This window comes from Sapajus apella, unplaced genomic scaffold (assembly GCF_009761245.1).
Source record: "Sapajus apella isolate SASKATOON/1434 unplaced genomic scaffold, GSC_monkey_1.0 scaffold23, whole genome shotgun sequence".
Taxonomy (NCBI): Eukaryota; Metazoa; Chordata; class Mammalia; order Primates; family Cebidae; genus Sapajus; species Sapajus apella.
Genome location: NW_022436963.1, coordinates 345984 through 353109, shown reverse-complemented (window position 1 = coordinate 353109; position 7126 = coordinate 345984). Strand labels below are relative to the sequence as shown.

The 7126-nt window shown below is 46.5% G+C and overlaps 1 protein-coding gene across 7 annotated transcripts in view; it reads left to right on the top strand.

Annotated features, from left to right (window-relative positions):
* Nucleotides 1-4136: 4136 nt before the first annotated feature.
* Nucleotides 4137-7126, top strand: part of IP6K2 (inositol hexakisphosphate kinase 2) — a 40566-nt gene continuing 37576 nt past the window's right edge. For 4 of the 7 annotated variants that reach the window (XM_032289752.1, XM_032289751.1, XM_032289758.1 and 1 more), the window contains exon 1: nt 4137-4253. The gene's annotated coding sequence lies outside the window, so the exon portion shown is untranslated. Of the gene's footprint in view, nt 4369-7126 lie in introns of all 7 variants that reach the window. The other 3 variants (XM_032289748.1, XM_032289749.1, XM_032289756.1) reach the window with 1 other exon arrangement.

The following is a 7126-nucleotide window of genomic DNA, read 5'->3' as shown; positions in this document are numbered from 1 at the left end:
TCTTGATCTCTTGACCTCGTGATCCACCCGCCTTGGCCTCCCAAAGTGCTGGGATTACAGGTTTGAGCCACCGCGCCCGGCCTGGAGTTTTATTATTATTATTATTTTCAGACAGAGTTTAATTCTTATTGCCCAGGCTAGAGCGCAGTGGTGCAATCTCGGCTCACCGCAACTTCTGCCTCCTGGGTTCAAGCGATTCTCCTGCCTCCCAAGTTGCTGGGATTACAGGCATGCACCATCATGCCCGGCTAATTTTGTATTTTTAGTAGAGACAGGATTTCTCCATGTTGGTCAGGCTGGTCTCGAACTCCTGACCTCAGGTGATATGCCCACCTCAGCCTCCCAAAGTGCTGGGATTACAGATATGAGCCACCGCGCCCGGCCTCAGAGTTTTATTATTACTCAAATCAGTCTCTGGAGCATTCAGGGATCAGAATTTTTAAAGATAATTTAGCAGGTAGGGGCGCAGGAAGTGGGGAGAGCTGACTGGTCAAGTTAGAGATGGAATCACACGGGTATCAAAGTGAGGTTTTCTTGCTGTCTTCTGTACCTGGCTGGGATGGAAGAACTGATTGAGCCAGATTACTGGTCTGGGTGGTGTCAGCTGATCCATCAAGTGCAGGGTCTGCAAAATATCTCAAACACTGATCTTAGGTTTTACAATAGTGCTCCCCAGGAGCAATTTGGGGAGGTTCAGACTCTTGCAGCCAAAGGCTGCATGACCCCCCTAAACTTTAATTCTAATTCATAGCTAATTTGTTAGTCCTACAAAGGCAGACTGGTCCCCAGGCAAGAAGGGGGTCTTGTGGGAAAGGGTTATTATCAATTTTGTTTCAGAGTCAAATCATAAACTAAATTCATTCCCAAGGTTAGTTCGGCCTATGCCCAGGAATGGACAAGGACAGTTTAAAGGTTAGAAGCAAGATGGAATCAGTTAGTTTTGATCTCTTTCACTGTCATAATTTCCTCAGTTGTAATTTTTGCAAAGGCAGTTTCAAATGATTGGTGCCTTTTGAGCTTTTATTCAGCAGCCACTGTAGGTCCTGAAGCCACAGGCAGAGAACAAGAACAGGAGCTGGGCCAGGCTTCCCAGCAATTCTGCTGGTATGAGGGGCCTTCTGGGCCTGACCTTGACCTGTAGGATTCTTACCCTGCCCCAACCTATAGCTGCCCTGTTTTATTTTTCTCCACAGCGCTTACCATTTAACACCATGTGGCACTCATTTTATTCAGTCAACTGGTCTATCTGGAGCTTAATTGGTATTTGAGTTGCTCAGGATACATCCATGAATAAAAGGGAGACTCTCACTTCACAGACCTCTCTTTCTTGTGGGAGAAGCCAGGCAATGCCATATAAGGATAATAAGCGTTTACTTTAAAAAGTGCAAAAAGCCAAATACAATGGCTCACACCTGTAATCCCAGCAGTTTAGGAGGTGAAGCAGGAGGACTGCCTGAGCTCAGAACTTTGAGACCAGCCTGGGCAACATAGCAAGGCCTTGTCTCTACTAATAATTTTAAAAAGTTGAGGACCAGGCATGGTGGCTCTTGACTGTAGTCCCAGAACTTTGGGAAGCTGAGGTGGGCAGATCACTGGAGGTCAGGAGTTTGAGACCAGCCTGGTCAACATGGTGAAGAAACTGCGTCTCTACTAAAAATACAACAATTAGCCGGTTGTGGTGGTGTGTGCCTATAATCCCAGCTACTTGGGAGGCTGAGGCAGGAGAATCACTTGAACCTGAGAGGTGGAGGTTGCAGTGAGCTGAGATCATGCCACTGCACTCCAGCCTGGGGGACAAAGTAAAACTGTATCTCAAAAAAATTAAAAAATCACCAGGCATGTGGTCATGTGCACCTGTAGTCCTAGTTACTTAGGAGTCTGGGACTTTGAGGTTGCAGTGAGCTATGATCGTGCACTCTAGCCTGGGTGACAGGGCTAGACCCTGTCTCAAAAAAAAAAAGTGTATGAGAAGGTGGTAGCTGCTATGAAGCGCCTGGGTGTGGTGCCTCACGCCTGTTATCCCAGCACTTTGGGAGGCTGAGGAGGGTGGATCAATTGAGGTCTGGAGTTCAAGACCAGCCTGGCCTGGCCAACATGGTGAAACCCCATCTCTACTGAAAAATAGAAAAATTAGCCGGTCATGGTGGTGCACACCTATAATCTCAGCTACTCGGGAGGCTGAGGCATGAGAATCGCTTGAGCCCTGAAGGCAGAGGTTGCAGTGAGCCAAGATTGTGCCATTGCACTCCAGTTGGGGTGACAGAACGAGACTCTGTCTTAAAAAAAAAAAATATGAGAATGTGGTAACTGCTACAGAAAAACATAGAGCCAGGGTAAGGGGATAAAGGTGATCCTGAGTGCTGGGGGCAGGGTGGGGCAGGTTACAGTCAGAAATTAGGGGCTCTGAGAGTGCTGGGGTGCAGCCCTATGGAAATCTGTGCAATCTAGGCATGGGAACAAGCGTTGCTCATACACTGAGCAGGAGAGGGCATGAGGTGTGATGTGTGAGGGACACTGAGAGACTGAGTTGGCTGGGGAGATACAGTCAGAGGGGTAATCGGGATTCATGAGGGTCCTGCTGCCTCTGGTTTTTCCTTGGGGAGGAGGTACTTCAGGGTTCTGAGCAAGGAATGGGAAGATCTGACTCATGTATTCAAAGGCTGATGTGTGCAGAATGGACTGAAGGCATCAGGGGCAGCAACAGGAGACCAGGAGGCAGCTGTACATTTGCCCTCAGGAGAGATGGTGGTAGTTTGGACTCAGTGGAAGCTATGGACATAGCAAGAAGTGATTTCATTCTGGGCAGATGATGCTGATGGGGACAGATGATGCTGATGGAGGCAGTGGAACTTTTTGGTGCACTGGATATAGCTGGGAAAGAGAGTAGTCAGGGGGTACTTTGAGATGTTTGGCCTGAGCAATAAGAAGGGTTGGGGTGCTATCATTCAATCTGGGGGAAGTGGGGTGAAGTAGGTTTGGGGTATGAGCCAGGGTTAGTGGACACAAATTGCGTTTGAGATGCCAATGACTGGGAGTCAGAGTGCAGATGTCTGGTTGACATTGGGACTAGTGAATCTGCCACTCAGGATAGGTCTGGACTTGACAAACATTTTTAGGAGTGATTGACATGTAGGTGGCATTTGAAATCATGAGCCTGCATGAGATTTTGCAAGAGTGAGTATAGACAAAGAGAAAATGCACAGATGAGAAACTGGTGAGATTGGAGGAAAGCAGGAGGACATGGAGCCCTGGAAACCACATGCTAAGGTGAGAGCAGCTGCTCATAGGAAGTCTCTCCTGCCCACTGTTATAAGGTCAGGGATATTTATTTATTTTCCTTTTTTGTTCACTGCTGTATTTCCAGTACAGAGTGTAAGTGCTTAATAAATACTTGTTGAATTAAAGAGTGTATGAGTGAATTGACACCTTTGCAAATGCCCAGTACACAGGGCTGCAACATTGGCCTCCTTTACAGAAAGAGCAGAGATCAGGTAGGAGGCTCTAACCCTCTCCCTTGCCTTTCACAGCTACGCTGACATTCGGTCAGGTGAGAGCCCTTCTGTCCAACACAGCCCCAAGAAAAATGAGCCTCAGACAAGCCCTGTAGTATGGAGCTTGGTGGGAGCTGGGTTGGGCACTGGGTCATCCACCTGTTCCCAGAAAACTCTATGGCCACTTTCTGTCTACCCCTCCATATCTAATAATCTGGCTGTATACATAACCATTTCTTTGTCCACCGTCTACAGTCACTCTTTTGTCCATCTTTCTGTCTATTCACATCCAATCTTCTGTCCATCTGCTAGAGTGACCAACTTCCCAGTTTGCAGCGGACTGTTTCGGTGTTAGCACTGAAATTCCTCCATCCTGAGAAATCGCTTAGTACGGTCAAACCAGGACTGTTGGTCAATCCATCTATTTCCCAGGTATCCTGCTGTCCATCGGCCCCCGGCTCTTCGGTCCACTCAACCGCCCATCTGACCTCCTGGCCACCCTCGCGACTGAGGACAAGGCTCCGCCCCCTCTGGCCCCGCCCCCAGTCCCCGCCTTTTACGGAAGCTGCTGCAGCGAATCCTGGCACCCTAGCAACAGCGCCTTTCAGGCTGTCCAGTCCGCGTGCGCGGCTCGTAGGACGAGCCAATAGCGAGGAGCATCGGGAGCGAGGTGTAGGGGGCGGGGCTCGGCCTGGCCGCAGCCATTTTGGTGCGAGAGAAACAATAGGACTGAAGCGGCGGGGAACCGGGCTGAGGCAGCAGGTAACGCCCGCGTTGTTGGGCCTATGGCCCTAGTTCCCCAGGAGCTTTGAGGGAGATTTTTTCCGGGCTACTGGGAGACGTGGTCTCTGATCATTGGCGTCTTCTAGGCTATTTGGTAAGGACGTCTCCCGTGGTCATTGTGGGGGAAATCTCCCGGGGTCCCTGTGGATTCGATTTTCCTGGGTCATTTGGGAGGAGCCTTGTTTCTTCCGATCAATGGAGAGAGATTTCCCTGGTTTTGGGGGTGCAGAATCCTGCTTGGTCGTTGGAGGGGTCTCCTGGGTTTTGCGGGGGCAGGATCTTTCCGGGTCATTGAGGAGATCTTCCCGGGTCTTAGGAAGCCCAAGATCTACAGTGTCATTGCGGGGTCTCCCCTGGTCATTGGTGGCCACGATCTCCCCGGATATTTGGCGGGGGGAGAGGGGTCTTCTTCCCTGATCTTTGGATTAGGGACTCAGCCCAGCGCCTCAGGTCCTGTTACCTGGGGTCGGCAGATGTGCAGCCATTTTGAGTGCTGAATGCCATTTGGGCACATCAGATGGTGTTCGATGAGAGAATCTACACACTTAACCTTATTATGGAAAAAAAAAAGCCTTAAAATGGATCAGAGGACACCTTTATAATGATATTTCCACTCTTTGCATTTAATTACAGACTGCTTTTGTCTTTTGCATCCTAATGGCTTATTTTATTTTAGGATTGTATTCGGTCTCATATCAAGAAAGCCACACTAGCAGAAAAATGAGTGAAAATAAAATGTGGAAACCAGTAAAATCTAGTGCGCGTCAATACCAGGGGAAGTAGAACTAGTTACTGCTTCGAATTAAGCATTTCGGTAGCACATTGTAGAACAATAAATCATCTTGAATAGTTTTAAGAAAAAGTACTGAAACTTTGGAACGTGGTAATAAAAATGTTGCAGATCATCAGTTCTGTGATATTTAATAAAGGACCATGATTACAATAATTTTGTTTAATTCTAGTGTTTAAACTGTTTGCTGTATTTGCAATTGTAGCCAGGTAACATTTTAAGTGAACTAAGATGCTTATTTGCATAGGTTGTTGCTGTGGGGTTTGTATAATTGCATCCTGTAACTTGGGTGTTAAGTTTAAGAAGCTTCAGGGTGTTGTTTTAACTTGAGCCAATATCAGATTTAGGTTCAAATGAATACCTTATCATATGTGACGTAATAGGCCAGTTGATGGCCTAGTAACTTTTCTTTTTGAGAAAAGATTAACTATTAACTGTCATTTTTTTTATTTTAAAAAATTTTTATTTTCTGTGGTCTTGTCTGACATTGTCATTTCGATAGATTTACCTGCTTTGTGACTTTAGAATTCACAAGGATTGTTAGAAATCATATGGAGAATCACTTGAACTCAGGAGTTCAAGATCAACCTGGGCAACATAGCAACACCCTATCTCTACAAAAAAAAAAAAAAAAGGCAGAGAGAGAAATCAAATGGATAAGAACAAGGACTACAGTTGATACAATTGTAGAAACCAGGTTTTTTCGTTTGTTTGTTTGGTTCTTTTTTTTATGCAGAGCCTGGGTGGGGAGGGAGCAAGGAGGAAGAGGGGAGATCTAGAAACTAGTGTAACAAATGTGATAGACTTCTTTTGTGCTTCATAGCTTCAGAAGTAAGACAGATACACTGTGTGCCAGCCCTGTCTCTGAGCAGTGGGATGTGTGGGGAAGGAATGAGCAACCACTGACTGATGAACCTTTGCTAGTCTCCCTTCTAAGAGGGATGGGAGAGCCTTCTGTTAGCTCCTGAGATGTCACTGGTATCTAGGCAACAGGGATGAGCCCGAACCTCCCTAAGGCCAGCTTGCTGAGGTGAAAATTTTCCATTGTTAGGCTCATGAAGAGGATGCATTGGGGAAGAATTTTCCCTTTAACTGAAGTTATTTTCCCTAATGGGATAAGCATCTTAAGTAACAAATTGAACCCATTCTTATACATTAGAAAGTAGGCAGATGATGATTCTCAGTTATTACATTTTAAAACATGTTTGGGTTTTTTTTTGAATAAATTATGTTTTTGTCTGTTTGTGTACCATGTAATAAAAGTAATAAGTAGTAGTACTGTTTTACAGTATATTCTGATGGCAAGAAAATGTCCTTTTCTCCAAAAATTGAATTTAGAGCCCACCTCAGAATTTGGAGAAGTTAATTTGCTGAGATGATGCACAGTTGACTTGGGTCTGTCACCCATCACCAGCTTCAGCAGTTACCAACTCTGGCCAATCTTGTTTCATCTACACTTTGCCCACCCCAATCACTACTCTACCTTTTAAAGAAAGGGCAGGCCTGCTGGTTCACACCTGTAACACCACTTTGGGAGGCGGAGGCGGACGGATCATGAGGTCAGGAGTCTGAGATCAGCCTGGCCAGCATGGTGAAACCCTGTCTCTACTAAAAATGCAAAAATTAGCCAGGACTGGTGGTGGGTGCCCGTAATCCCAGCTTCTCAGGAGGCTGAGGCAGGAGAATTGCTTGAATCCAGGAGGTCGAGTTTGCAGTGAGTGGAGATTGAGCATACTGCACTCCAGCCTGGGTGATAGAGCAAAACTCTGTCTCAAACAAAATATATATTTTTTTTCTTGAACTCCTGACCTTGTGATCCACCTGCCGCAGCCTCCCAAAGTGCTGGAATTATAGGCGTGAGCCACTGCACCTGGCCCACAACCCCTGAATTTTAAAGGGAGCATCCCAGAAATTTTTTTTTTTTTTTTTAAGAGATGGGGTTTCACCATGATGACCAGGCTGGTCTTGAACTTCTGACCTCAGGTGATCCACCCACCTCAGCCTCCCAAAGTGCTAGGATTACAGGCGTGAGCCACTGCACTGGCTCTTTGTTTTTTTTTTT